The sequence below is a fragment of the Mesoplodon mirus genome (assembly GCF_964341445.2).
Source record: "Mesoplodon mirus genome assembly, chromosome: 16".
Classification (NCBI taxonomy): domain Eukaryota; kingdom Metazoa; phylum Chordata; class Mammalia; order Artiodactyla; family Ziphiidae; genus Mesoplodon; species Mesoplodon mirus.
The window spans coordinates 59,325,766-59,342,213 of record NC_138992.1 but is presented as its reverse complement, the minus strand read 5'-3'; positions in this window follow the sequence as shown (position 1 = coordinate 59,342,213).

The window sequence follows — 16,448 nt, the reverse complement described above, 5'->3', positions numbered from 1 at the left end:
CATCGGAAGGCGGACTCCCAACCACTGCGCCACCAGGGAAGCCCAAAAACAGAATTTTTTTCTCACAATTCTGGAGGCTGAGAATTTCAAGATCAATATGTTGGTCACTTCTGGGTCTGGTGAGGTCTCTCTTTCTGGTTACAGATGACTATATTCTTGCTGTGTCCTCATGTAGAATTAAAAACCAAGGATCTTCTCATTTTGAAGACCATCTTTCCTTTTCTTCAGTCTCTCAATTACCCAGACTTGTTTCAGTTTTGCATTCTCTTTGCTCTACCTATTTGTACAATGCTTAGAGTATGGTTAGGTCTTTTACATACTAAAAAGAAAAGATGCTTCTAACAAACATTTTAATTCTTCAAGCTATAACTTAACTCTTAACTTCCTTTAACCATCAACAATTTTCAAAGAGTAATTTATATTTACTCCTTTTCTACCTATAAGTAGCATTTGTAATCTGGCCTCAGCTCAAACACTAAATAAAAATAAATCTCTTAAAAGTTGTAAATGTGTTCATCATGACACAATATAACCTTTCCTTCACAACCTTCTCCTCCTTGACCTCTTTTTAGCACTTTGGCCTGATTGATTGATCTTGCATTCCTGATCTTGATACGATCTCCTTTAGATTTCAAAGAATTTCAGAATGCAAACTACTACCTCTGTATCCACCCTCTACATGGCTCCTTAACTGATTCTTTTTTTTTTTTTCATCCACCCCCATCCCAATATGTAGGCATTCCCTGTGGTTCTGTCATCTGCTTGAGGCTCTACCTAATCCTCCCCCTTTGCCTGACTAACTCTTCTTCAGTATTCAGGTGTCAGATTCAAGGCTTTTTTCCTCAGTATAGCAAAATACCCAAGGATGGGGGATTTCAAACTTTAACATAATGGAAGCGTTACTTAAAAGTAGCTGAGTAGGGTGATGAGTTCATTGTATAAATATGCAGCCAATGGAAGAACAACTTTTTTTTTGGTTGAGCCTTCTACCAGTTTGGTCATGTTATAGAGGGAAATGGCTATATGAGGGGATCCAAACAGCTGTAACACTGGAATTCAGGCCAACTTTGTCAAATATGTTGGTAGTGATGTCTGCACCTCTGTGTTTGTGTATATCTTGATAAATTAAACTTTGCATATCTCAGAGTAAATGGAGATTAGCTTTTACTACTTAGTTTTAACTAAATTGACCTTGCAAAAAGGAAAAAGAAATCTTGCAAAAAAATATAGATTAAAGATTATTTTAATATTGTTAGTAAAATCAGACCAGAAGTAAATGGTAGTGCTAACGCTTCTCTCCCTAGTCAGAAATCCTGATAAGACACACGTTAAGTATTAAGCAATGATGATCCAAAAAGTTCTGAAAAATTTGTTCATAAAGAAATAGAGGGACTTCCCTTGTGGTCCAGTGGTTAAGACTGCTCTTCTAATGCAGGGGTGTGGGTTTGATCCCTGGTCAGGAAACTAAGGTCCACATGCCGCTCAGCCAAAAAAAAAAAAAAAAAAAAGAAAGAAAGAAACAGAAATTAACAAAAACACTTTTGAATATATAGAGTTATATTCTTTAATGAAGAAGTTCACTATATTTACTGGATGATGCCAATAGAAAAACATTGTGTATTTTAACTTGATTTTAAATAATATCAAAATTATATAAGAGTTTTAAGTAGAGTACAAAAAAGCCCATTTAACCTTGACCCAAATTTACTGATTTTTACCATTTTGTGAGATGTGCTTTACCACTTCTTCTCTATATATGCATATACAGGTTTTCTTTTTTTCTTGAGAGTTGCTTGCAGGCATTGTGAACCTTTACCTCTAAATATTCAGCATGTATTTTCTAAGAACAGGGATAATCTCTCAGATAACCAGAGTGCAATTATCAAATTCAAGAACTGTAACGTTGATACAATCTAACACTATATAGCGTATAGTATTATTTACTATATACTCAATATTCAGTTTATGAAAATTTTCCTAATAATATCTTTTGTGGCAATTTGCCCCTTATGTAGGATTGTGGATTACATTTAATCTCTTTTCCTTTGGAACAGATCCTCAGCCTTTTTCTTTTAAAAGTTCAGCCAGTATTTTGTGATTGCCCTTCACTTTGGTTTTGGCCAATATTTCATCATAATTAGGGTCAAATTATTCATTTTTGGCAGAAATACTACATAAGTGATGCCTGTTGCTTGATAAATCATATCAGGAGACACATACTGTTGCTTTGTCCAATATGGTGATATTAAATCTTAATAAATAGTTGTTCACCAGATATATCCACTATAAAATCACCCTTTTTTTGTAGTTAATGGATAATCTATGAGAAATATTTTGAGGCTATGTAAATATCATGTTCCTCCTCAAATTTTCATGCAATAGATTTAGCAGCCATTGATGACTCTTGCCTAAAGCAATAATTATGTTTGTTGCAAAATAGTGAGGAATATATTTTCAAAGTAAATATCTAAAACATTATCTAAATATCTAAAACATGCCACACTCTTCAATTTGGCAGCAATTTTTTATCCCATTTTTAAATAAATTAAATAAAATTATTTAAATTTGTATTCCTTTCTTACCTCATTCATTATACTTTAAAATTTTTTGAGCACATTTTATATCAAATCTATACATTTAGGTGGCAATAAATGCTGTATGGCAATAAATGTATATCATAAATAAACATAACTTTAGATATGTTAGCAGAATTATCTCAAAAATATTTTATTGACTCGAGTTTTTCACCAAAAATTTTGGGAAATTTCCATCACGGGTCCCTTGAAAAGCACATGGAAAATTCTGCTGTTTGTTCTTTAATTTTATTTCCCACAAACACTCAGTAGCTTTTATTGGACGCTTTACACATCATGTTTTAGTACAAAATTTACTCATTCAAGTAGAGGTAAACTTAAATGATCTTGAAATACTTAAATGCTGCTTAATCTAAATACTAAAGCTTAATGAGTAGGAATGGTAGAAAAAAGATTCCACTCAAAGACTCACTTTGTTACTTGTAACTTCTCGGAATGCAGACTTACAAAATTCCCACTCTCCTCTGCTTCCTTGTTACTACTGTCATTTAGTCTACTGATAAACATGATTAAGAGTAGTACTTGATGAATTAGGACTGTAAGCTATGGCCAAAATAGCTTGTTATGGCTCTTGAATCACATTTAAATTGACTTAGTATTTTGTACTCAGGAAGGACTTGTTGCTTTTATTAGAATTAGCTTTCATGGACAGGTTGGTTAATTCTAGCCTTGCCCTTTAGTCTACTCAGCTCTGATTCCCTCTCAAAAGAAGCATCTCAATCTCTCATGGGACGATGAACATCTAGTATATAATAATTTTTGGTTGTCAATAAAGTTTGCTCAAATGATAGCATGATATTCATATCCTAAGCAAAGATTAAAGCCCTTATTAAAAGTCTGCATCTTGGGGGTTTTGTTAATAATGTTCAAATATCTTTATCTTACTTTCCTTGCTACATCATTAAATATCAGTGGCAAAGTTGTGGAAAATGTGGAGTGGAACACTACACTTCATAAAACTATGAAACAAATACAACATCAAGTCAAAATCTATACGTATGACCATATACAAAAAAATAGGAAATGTATACTCTGCTAGGATCTGGAAATACTACATGAACAAGACTGAGCAGTCTCTGCTTTAAGGAAAGCTACTTTTTAGTGAAACAATGAGCTAGAAAAAAATTCAAAGGAATGAATTCTTTTTAAAATTAATACAGAAAGGGTAAAAATGCCTAGAAAAAATGTAACAAGAACCATTCAGTGTGCATATAAAGAAACTTTTAAAATTCTGTTAAAGAATATAAAGAAGTATGGCAATAAATAGAAAGGCATACTTTTTAAAATGTATAATACACCTAAATGTTGGAAAACTGTTAATTTTCCCAATGTAATATATAAATTTAATATCATTGCAATAAAAATATATTTACACATCATGCATACTTCTGTGTGTTTGTGTTTATGTATATATGTGTATGTATATATATATATATATATATATATATATATTTGAAATAAATAAATGAAAATAGAAAGGGAAATTTTGAAAAAGAAGAGAATTGAGGGTGTTGGAGGAACTAGCTATGAGATATTTAAAACCGTTTAAAATGTAATGTGATTAAAGCATTTTGTTGCTATTATGTATGTAGAAAGACAGATGAATGAACAAAATAGAAAATTCAGAAAAAGATCCTCATGCATGGGCAACATAATATACCTAACCCTCTTTAGTAACCCTAATTCTTTATAAGAAAATAGAACATACAGAAAAGTGTTAAGATGAAAAGGCTATCACCATTTTATTTCATGGAAAAATATTGTGATTTGTTCCCTGACTTATAAAATCACATTAATTTTCATGTATTGTATATAACTATAAATTATAGATTATATGAATAAACTAAATAAAAACATTAATAGTTTAAAAAATAAATTACATTTATTTAAATGAAATTATAGTTATGTAGTGTGAAGAAGTAGACAAAACTGCAGGGAGGGAGTATTCTTTGCCCCTTTAGCAAAATCCATTCATAAAATATATTTTTTTCTAGCTTTATAAGACGGAAAAATTTGCTCGAGTTATTTTCTTCACACAGTATTTTCTCTCATTCAAAGAATAAAAGCAACCTTTTCAGAAATTAAGCTGCTTGAAAAACATGGAAATGCAAAATAACTAGAATAGACAAAACGATTTTTAAAAAGGACAAAGATGAAGGACTTTCATTACTAGGTATCAAGTTACAGTAAGGTATCAAGTTACTCAAGTTAAAGTAATAAAATCAGTAGTACCACAGCTATAAGGATGACATATTGATCAATGGAACAGAGTGCAGAAACTGACTCACACCTATATAGTCAATTGGTTTTTGACAAATATGCCAAAGTAATTTAATGTGGGAAAGACTAGTCTTTTCAACAAAGTGGATATCTACATATAAAGAAAGGATTCTCTAAACTTACCTTACAAAAAATAATTCTAAGTGGATCTTAGAATCTTACATATAAGATTCAAAGAAGAAATTATGAAGGAAATAGAAAACATTTCTAACTGATTGATAATATAAAACACAACATGTTAAAATTCAGCTATAGCAGTACTTGGAAGAAAATGTATGGCTTTAAATACCTCCATTAATAAAGAAGAAAAGTGTAAAATCTATGACCTAATTTTCCATGTTAAGAAGTTAGGAGGGACTTGCCTGGTGGTGCAGTGGTTAAGAATCTGACTGCCAATTCAGGGGACCTGGGTTCGATCCCAGGTTCGGGAAGATCTCACATGCCGTGGAGCAAATAAGCCCGTGCTCCACAACTACTGATCCTGTGCTCTAGAGCCCTTGAGCCACAACTACTGAGCCGACATGCTACAGCTACTGAAGCCTGTGCACCTAGAACCTGTGCTCCACAATGAGAGAAGCCACCACAATGAGAAGCCCATGCATCACAATGAAGGGTAGCCCCTGCTTGCAGCAACCAGAGAAAGCCCATGGGCAGCAATGAAGACCCAACACAGCCAAAAACAAACAAACAAACAAACAAACAAACAAATAAATAAATTTATTTTAAAAAAACAGTTAGGAAAAGAAGAGCAAACTAAGCCCAAAAGTACTTAGAAAAAAGAAAACAATAAGAATAAAAGTAGAAATAAACAATACAGGAAACAGAAAACAATAGTGAAAATCAGCAAATCCAAAAGTAGGTTCTTTGAAAAGACTAATACAATTGATTAACTTGATCAAAATGAATCCGAAAAAAGAGAAAGAGTGAGGGAAAGCACGTGAAAGGAAAGTTTCTCTCCTACATAGATACTCAAAATATCCATAAAGAGGGAATTCCCTGGTGGTCCAGTAGTTAGGACTCTGAGCTTTCACTACTGAGGGCAAGGGTGCGGTCCAAAAAAATAAATGTACATAAAAAGATTTGTACAAGAATGCTTAAAATATTATCATTCATAGTAGCCAAAAACCTGAAAACAGCCAAATATCCATCAAGTGGATAAATTAACAAATTGTAGTTTATTCAAATAATGAAATACTAATCAGTAATAACAAGAGTTGAAAAAAAATACACAAAACCCTGAGAATGCTTCAAATATATATTTAACAAAGGAAAGTAGGCACACAAGTACTATATAGTCTATGATTCTATTTATGTGAAGTCCAAGAACAGACAAAGTTAATATGTGGTGATAGGAATCAGAAAGTGATTGCCTTCAGGGGTGAGGGTATTGACTGGAAATAAGTATAAGGAAAGTTTCTGGGCCAGTGGAAGTGTTATATACCTGGTTTTGAGTGACAGTCACCTGGGTATATGAAATTGTTCAAAATCATCTAAACACTTCATATCTGTGTATTTAATTTTATGTAAATTATACCACAATAATTTATAAATCAATCGGAAACATACCAAGAATAGATAGGCCATTAAGATTATATATTACAATTTTTTAACACATATTAATGTGAGAATCTTGACAGCTAGAATCCTTGTCCAAAAGGGAAGTATATAAAATGTTAGCATAATAGTCACTTGGAAATCATATAGTATACTTTCTTAAATTGAAAAAAAAGATGAAGTGAAAGACAAATCAAAACCCAATTTAATTGATATTTAAATGATATTTAATTGATATTTAATAATCTTTTATATTTTCTATCCTACACTTGATTATTTTTGCATGACTTTGAAAGATGCAATCCTTTCAACAGCTTATAATTGACTCCCACAAAATTTCTGTGGGCTGGAACTAATTATGTTTCTTGCTTCCTCCCCATTCCTTTCTATGCAACTTATATTTGATATTTCATGAATATATAGTAATATATTTATTTTAGTTTACATCAAACTTAAGAGAATGTAACAAAGCAAAAATACAGTCTTAAGATAGGTAGCTATGAACAGAATCATCTGATCAGTCTTAGACCACGTTGTTGCATTTGATGGATTGAGTTCTTATGAATTAGGAAAATGAGTGACAGATCCTTTAAAGAGCTCTTTAGAGAAAAATTTTAGGAAAGTTACAATATATTTTTTTCAGATACCTCCTTAAGTATGTATAAAATTTTTTTCTATAAAAGTCAATTACAGAAAATAAGTAGAAGCTTTTGTGGGCAAAATTAACATAACTATAATTAGAAAACATCAAAATTGCAGGCATCATCTACTTTTAATAAATTCATCATCTATTCTTATTGTTTAAAAGTACATTACATGTGAATTTTAATTTCACTATGAATGGAATCTTTTGCGTACCCTTTGCAGCAAAAAGACAAAGTCAAGGCTGTCAGGAAAACAACCCACGCAAGCTCCTGCTGAGTGTGCAGCAAGCTGTCCGAGTTTTACATGAAGAGGTCAGAATTTTCTTGGAGAGTCACTTTCCAAGTATAGCATGCTTTCAATAATTAGTATCCTGACTACTCAGGAGATGGTTGTAGACACAGCTGTTTTTTAAGGTAGCGGGCACATCAATGGCAAGGCACTAGGTATTGATTTGCGCAGTGACATCCTTCTAACTATGTCATCTGAGTGAAAGAAGCCCCAAATTAACCAATAATAAAGTGTTAGAAGTTGTAGTAGCTGTCCTCTTAGGACTTGTTCTAGAAGAGTATAGATGCTTCTCCCCCACCCAGGCCATCAATCAATCCTGCTAAAGGACTCACAGTGACATTAAGTTGACCAGTAGGACAATGTAAAGACTACAGTAATGCTATATCCTATTTGGTATGTGTGTGTATGTGTACGTGCCAGTTATATATCAGTTTTCTGTATGCAAATACATAATAATGTATGGATATCTACATAAATAAAATATACAGCCATGCCATCATGATTTGAAGAATTCTTAATTAAAGAGAATCATATGTAACAATCAAACTGCATTTTACATGTTTTGTAAAACAAGTCCCACTAATTTGATAAAATTATTTTCAAAGTCAAAAACTAAGTTATTATATTTCCATCAGAATTAGATAAGAATAAACTTCTTGGCAAGATTTGTTTCTTTATTGTTGTTTTTTTACTTTCTGATTTTATTATATTTTCTATTTTAAGTATGGGCCTTGTCTACAAAGTTTATGAAGAGATCACAAATAAATCTGGATTAGACTACACTAATATCACCAAAGCCAGAGGGCACACATGTTTCAGAAACAGTCAACAAAAAGATTATAATTACATCTATTTTGGTCCAAATTATCCTTTGATCCATCATTATATTAAAAATAATTATTAATTTGCAAACTTTTGGATATTATCTTATAATTTGATATAAGCTTTCAGAACATACATTTTCTTGTGCTGGTCTCTAAATTTTTGTGGTGCTACTCATTGAACTGCATGGATTTACTATTTAGCTTTTGCATGACCAAAAATTAGGATCCCATCTTACCATTTGACCCATCCCCCCTTGCCTCATATATATGAAGATTTTTTATAATGGGTTTTATAGAAACAAAACTTTAGAAAACAGCTCTCACTTTTTAAAAAAATAGAGGTTGACTTCAACAGGAATGATACTGGCATTAATAAATATAAAGTTCAGCTTGCAATAGCTTTCCATAGCTCATATCAGAATCTCAGTACAAACCATCAGTTTTCTATAGCCTGATATATGGTCTAGTTTACATTAAAAAAGGGAAATCAGCTTTATAATACTGGACCTAGGCAAATTTTTCCAATTTCTTTGGTGAAGTTATTTGTAGTTTCTAGGGAGACATATAATTATCATTGTATTGCCCTGGGTGTTGGCCAGTTCAAGCATAATACAAAATTTACCTCTAATTGTTATCAGAAAAAGAAAGAACGGTGAAGAAAAATCTTAGCTGGATTAAAAGCTATGAGAAACATCTTGTCATTGGCTGTTATCTTTGTTAGATTACTTTCCCAGGCACGTATGGAAGTTGCCATTAAAAGTTGACCTAAAATATGTCCACTATTATTGAATCTCAGTTGGTCAGGGCTGATTATTCTCCATTTGTCTTTTGGGACCATTCACTGCTCTTCTCTTCCCTACTCTGTGCTCCAGGAGGCTTATATCTACAAATTTCTCATTTGTGTTCTCTTGTTCTCTGGATTTTTACTGGGTTTGGCTAATGTAAGGCAGCAGCAGGAGAGTAGAAGGTGGGAGGAGAGAGACTTGAGAGAGACTCAATTCCTTCCTCCCTTCCTTCTTTCCTTCCTTCCTTCTCTTCCTTGATGTTATAAGCAGTGGCTACCACCTTTTACAGCTACAGCCCCTGTCTGGTGACCTTAATCTTATGGCTCCATTTCTCTCCAGGTTCCATTGACATCATTTCCTCTCCTACATCTTCAGGCTTGGAGTAATAATGGCTGCATGTTCTTGCTCCTCTTCAGAGCTTCACCATCCTACCTAATTCCCTTAACTCTACCCACACCACTGTAAATTGTCTCTTCAGACTCTTTATTTAAATCATTTGGGATCCAGCCTGGTAAATCTAAATATATCATACACACATATTGTACTTAAGGGTTGCCGAGGCATGTTCCTATTATCTTTTTGAATTGAGAACAAGATTATTTCCTTAATTTATGAAGACATGATAATTGTACCATTGGGGGTATTTATAACATCAAGCTTTGAATTATAGAGTATGTATGTGCAAAACTTTGAAAGCAGGCCTTCAGCATATCTACATTTCACTGATGAAGAGCATAAACTTTGTCATACTGGGTCTTCCATGGATCCAGGTGGTCTGTCAACAAAAGCAGTGCATAGGGAAGGGCTACAAGTCATGATTATATTTCATGAGGCATAAAATCAGAAAGTTTGGGCCCTTGTCTTATGTAGCTTTACTTTGCCTTAATAATCTATTAAAAAGCTACTGTTCATTCATTCATCTCAACTTATTTGTAACTCAAAATATAACGCCTTAGATAAAATAATTCAGTAATTTTATTATCTCCTACATATCATAGTAACTAGGTTTATCAATGACACTTGAGTGATGAGGTCTATGCTTCCTCCCCTGGAATCTGGGCAGAGGATTGTGACTGCTCCAGTGAAAAGAAGTGATACCATGAAGCTAGAGATTTCTAGGTTTTTTCATAAAAATGATTCAGCTTTTGGCCTACTCTGTTTCTTCAGACATAAACCTTTGGAAAATTGAATGCCATGAAAATCTGGCCACCCTACAGATGCCATCTTAGAGAGATCATGTGAAGAAACAACAAAGATATAGAGAGTTGCAGGACGAGCTCCATCTATTTGTGCCTTCCCAGACTAGGTGCCAGTCATGTGAGGAAAGACATGAGGACCCCAATCACAGTCATCATTTGACAGTGACTGCATAGGCATCCTCAAACTAGAACCAACCAGCTGAACCTCTCCTGAATTGCTAACTCATGGACATCATGACAGGTAATAAGTTTTTGTTTTGTTTTAAGCCACTGTGTTTTTGAACAATTTGTTACACAGCTATAGTAACCAAAACATGTACCAATTACTACAGAAAAAAATGGAAAAATAAGACTCTCAAGACTTCTGAAAGTTATCCCACCACCTTCATTAGACGCTCCTTTTAATGTAAATTTTAAATTTAAATGTAATTTAAAATTTAAATTACATTTAAATTAAATGTAGTGTGTTTTTTAAAGCACTTGCTTATTAGAACACATATTTATGGATTCCTTCCCAGATTAAAGGAATCAGCATCTTTTGTTCTGAAGCCCCTGGAATTAGTTCTCTCGCTCTCTCTCTCTCAATATTTGTATTAATGCTTTTGAGTAGGCTCTCTAAAAATGATGGAATGTAGGAGATCTTGCAGCCTGAGAAAAACTCCAAATTAAGGAAGGCAGCAACCATTGCAGAAAGATCACAAATTTGGAATCAGACAAAGCTAAGTTCCACTTCACTGACTCCACTACCCATTTGTAATGATACAATTTAACTGTCCTGGTCTCAGGTTGTCTATAACATGGGGATGATTGCTACCTACCTTGTATCAGGGTTGCAAGGATGAACTACATTGAACAGCGTATAAAGAGAGCCTCTTTCCTCAGTTAACACTAATTCTTTCCATTCCTTGCCATAGTTGTAATAGTCTAAATAGTATGTAACAAATATTCAGGATCACACAACTAGCCAAATTTAAGATAAAAGAGATTTATTTATTAGAGTTCAATATATTAAAGAATGTAGAATTTCTTTTTTCAGGATCATCTTTTTTTTAACATCTTTATTAGAGTATAATTGCTTTACAATGGTGTGTTAGTTTCTGCTGTATAACAAAGTGAATCAGCTATACATATACATATATCACCATATCCCTTCCTCTTGCATCTCCCTCCCACCCTCCCTATCCCACCCCTGTAGGTGGTCGCAAAGCACCGAGCTGTTCTCCCTGCGCTATGCGGCTGCTTCCCACTAGCTATCTATTTTATGTTTGGTAGTGTATATATGTCAGTGCTACTCTCTCACTTCGTCCCAGCTTACCCTTCCTCCTCCCCATGACCTCAAGTCCATTCTGTACACCTGCATCTTTTTTTTTTTTTTTTTTTTTTTGCGGTATGCGGGCCTCTCACTGTTGTGGCCTCTCCCGTTGCGGAGCACAGGCTCCGGATGCGCAGGCTCAGCGGCCATGGCTCACGGGCCCAGCCGCTCCGCGGCATATGGGATCCTCCCGGACCGGGGCACGAACCCGTATCCCCTGCATCGGCAGGCGGACTCTCAACCACTGCGCCACGAGGGAGGCCCCATCTGCATCTTTATGATAACACATATATATGGAATCTAAAAAAAAAAAATGGTTCTGATGAAACTAGGGGCAGGTGAGTCAGTTTTTTCTTAAAGGTTTCTTTACGAAGGTTTCGCAAACTTCCATCCCTCAATTTGTCTGCCTTCGCTTTGCTTATTTCCCTACAGTTAACACCAGATATATTTTTTTTACACTTTATGTATAGTTTCAAGGTTTACAGAGAGATAATCGGGTACAATTTGATCCTCAAAAAAAAATTACAAAAGTAAAATGCAATCCTGAAACAAATAATTTTTGAAGGTTTTATTTTTTTCACTCATCACAAAATCAATATGTTTGTTCTTGCTTAAATTTTAAAATTCGATTGTAAGAATATAAAAAGATAAATTGAACAAATTAAGATCACATGTCAGTGTATATTACTTGATGATATTGACTTTCTTTGAAAATTTCCTAGAGAAGTTTCCTCAACCAAAATATATTTGAAAACTTCTCAGATTTACCATTGAAATAATGTCAAATATATCAACAATATTGTCAGCAATGGATATCAGAATATAGATGATATGTAAATATTGAAATCTTGGCATATACATATCTGATTGAGACATTATCATTTACCCTGCACTCCTGTGTTACCATATGCCCTCAGGTTCTATTTAATAAACTTTCCTGAAACCGTAAACATTTTTTTTCTGCAGAGTTTACTGGCAATTGACAGTCTTCAGAAGGAGGAGTGACATTAGTTGGACCACAAGGCCAGAAAATATAGGCCATCAGTCTTGAATCTGGAACACTTGTGGAACAGAGGCAACTTCCAGGAGTAGCCTGACATGGAAAGCAATGCACAGCTGTTTAGGTGTGCTTTTGTACTTGGACCACAGGAAATTCTTCATAGATCCCATGGATGCTATTCTGTAAGATCTAGTCCTACAAATATGGGCAAGAAGCCAGGTGGGCTACCACGACCCTTATGTTAACATAAGACAGAGCTTAGCATCTAAAGCTATTACTAGCTATACATATTTATTCTCCTTATTTCCTCAGAACCAGGCATTTCAGTGAAAACTGTGTCTTGGATGGACTCTCATTCATCACATTAAAATTTCTTTAATAGCTTTAGGATACAACTTTTCCAGAAAGACTGTCTTTACAACATGTGACCCCACAAGTCTAGACCCCAGGGGGATAAAGTCCGGAGATGTACTTAAGTAGCACTTTGAGCCCAAAGAGACTTGGCACATTAAACTAATAAAAAATGACTGTAAAACCATCTGTAAATATGAAGTGCCATACAAATGCTTATTAATAAGCATTTTTTTCAATTTATATTTATTTTTATTCCAAGATGCCTCTTAAAAATGCATTATGGTTTACTGTGTATAATGTCTTTCAAACAAATTATATTCAAGGCATTTTAGAGAGTTAAATACATGTCAGTATGTGGCATAAATTATAGAAGGACACTTTGAATGGTAAATGAATTAGTGCATTCAGTCATAAGGCCAGAGAGAAATGGGTTGTGTAAGCGTCTGGTTTGAAATATCTAGACTCCCTGGAACCAACACTTCAAATCCCAGCAGGCCAGCTCTGTCCTTCATCCTTCTGAGATGAGTCCATTCAGTTTACAGTCTGCTAGTTTTTTGAATGATTCCTTGGAACAGTAGGCATGTCTGCTCTGTGTGAACATTTTACAGAGTCAGTGTAAGGAAAAAGTATTCTTGAGAATTTAAACAGAACTAAGATATCATTTTATGTGGGCAATATTTTAGTGTTGAAGAGAGGCTGGCTTAGAACATAGCAGGAGTGAGGGATGGAAAAGAATATTCAAGGTTTTAAAAGAGAAAAAATAAGTTAGTATCTGACTGATTGCTACTACTGACCCCTAGAACTATTAAGTATAGGGAAATGGATTCCAATATAATGATAGACTTTACAGCAGCACAGAATTGACCTATACTACATAGTTGATATTTTGGATTGCCTTATGTTTTTTTATGAAGCATTAATCTGAATCTGTAATGAAAAGTATTTATTATCTGGACAAAACTTACAAGATTTTAAGTATGAGGCAGAAGAATAGGGCCCTATAATGTAATAAAAAGAACACAAGTCACATTTGAATGTAGCCTTTCTAAAGACATGAGCATGGTGCTTTTAAGTGGTGATTTTCAAGATTTCCTGCCTCCAAAAACTCTGCCAAGAGTCAGGCATATGATTATAAAAAAGCGGCATTCAAATAATCTAATACAGGGGACATTAATTTTTCCCAGATAATGACGTGTTGGATTTTCCCAGTTTCCTATTAGGCTTATGAGGATGCTTATAGCATAAGTTAAAACTGGGAATGGACATGGTACCAGGTTGCTCCTCTTCCACTTTGAGACACTCCACAAGTCCTGGTGGTAAATGAAAAGCTAGGCTAATCTAGATGTACCTTCAAATTTCACCAGTAGATTTTGGCTGACCAGTGATTGTAATCAGCTGTTTAAGAAAAATTTATTTTTCTTAAAACTAGTATTTGATATTTTACTTTTCCAAGACACATCCGTGAATCTACTTTTTTAACCTTCCACTGTTTTGGAATCCCTGCTATTACCTTTGCAAAGGGCCATAAAAACAATCCATAGTACTGATGAGGTGCCATACAGGCAAGCTGGAAAAACTATCAACTTGTCCTGAGAAGGATAAATTAACAGAAATAAAATAGAAGCATGAGACCAACCTGTTGACTTTTATTAAATACCTCTTCACTATAATGTAGGTATATGTATAGCAATCCTGAAGCAAGGTAACCATTGCTGTCTATGTCTGTATGAATAAAGAAGAATCATATTATCAAGCCAATAGATAAATTTCTGCCTTTATTTTAATTTTTTCACCTAGATAACACTTGCTCTTTTTTTTAGACCCAAGGTTCTCCTCTATCAGGAAGGTTTGCAAAACTCACCTCTTTGGCTTAGATCCCCTCATATGGCTCTCACAGCAGCCATGTGTCCGTCACATATCTCATGTCAGACCTACCACCTCTCTGTCTGTCTTTCTCCTCTACTTTGTATCCTCAGTCTGCTGTGAACTAACGGTAATACTCTCCAATAAAAGGAGTTAAATATTTTAATAAATAAATAAATCTCTTTCAAGATTGCCCCCAAATTTCTCCCTTTCCCTGATGTGCACATCCTGTATAATCTCCTGCCTTTGAGTGTAAATATGGTGGGATATCACTCCTGTGATTAAGTTATTAATCAGTAAGTTTTGAGCCAATCAAAAGGAAGATTACCCAGGTGGGCCTGACCTAATCAGATGAGCCTTAAAAGGGACTTGGCCCTTCCTGAGTCAGAGGGATTGGAAGCGTGAGAAGGACTATGGAGGGGACCATGGGGCAAGGACCTGAAAGAGGTCTTTGTGTGTTGTGATCCGTCCTCAGCCAACAGTTAGCAAGACAATGGAACTTAAGTCCTACAGCCGCAAGGAAGTTAATTCTGTCAAAAACCTGAGGGAACTTGGAAGTGAATCCTTTCCTCATCAAGCTTCCAAATGGGAGTATAGGAGACAAATCAATACCTTGATTTCAGCCTGTGAAATCCTGAGCAGAGGACTCTACTAAAACGTGCTGACCCATGGAAACTGTGAGGTAAAATTTTTGTTGTCTTATACTACCGAGCTTGTGGTAATATTTTATACTACCATAGGTAAACTAATACGGAGACTTTTCTTACTAAAATTTGCAAACATTCCCCAACACTGTGGTCCTACCCAGCTCTCTTTTCTATTTTATTTTTTATAATGATTATCAATGTCTATCTTAATACAAAATTTATATATCTATTTTGCTTATTTTCTATTTATCCCCTTCACCATGGAAGTTCCATGTGTGCAAGATTCATTTATTTTTATAACCATGGTAACCTCAAATGTGGCATAGCATATGACAGCAGTCTATATTTGTAGAATAATACATGCATGCATGAAGGAATAAATAAATAAATATTTAACATGTCTACAACTTGTGTTGGAAGCTAGAATATACATTAGAACTAAATAAATAAATAAAAAAAATAAACCAATATACTTAACAATACAAATCATCTGAATACCTTAAAAGCTCTGATTGGATTCAAGGAAGAAGACTGGATCAAATTCCATAGAAATATGTAGTTACTGGTAACTTGTTACTGATTAGATATACCATGTAGGAAATTCATTTGATCTGTGATTACTGATTTGCATTTTTAACTTGAATCACAAATAATGTAAATAGCTAGTAATTTGAATTTTTAACTTTTGCTACCTTTCTCTTAACTATTCATTTGATTACTAAGTGAATTTAAGCTATAGATATCCCGGCCAGGTGGGCAAAATAAAGGACATTTCTTTTAATCCAAATTGCCAAAGTGATACAGAGGAAAGATATAGCAGAGATAGGAGCTTCAACGATTGGTATATCTGCTGAATATTTCATTAATGTAAAATAACAGTTTCTACTTTTTGTAAAATTTTAAAATATAAAGAGCTCAATTATGAGAATTGCTATTATGCATCTAGTGTTAGTCAGAAGTAACTGGTCTATGAAATAGGAGTGATTGATAACATGGAAAAATAAATACAATTTCAGACTTTATAGCCAGACAAACATTACTGCTAAGAGTTAAAGGAGTATTCTACAGTATTGTAGGATAATTTTTAAGCATGTCAAGGAAAG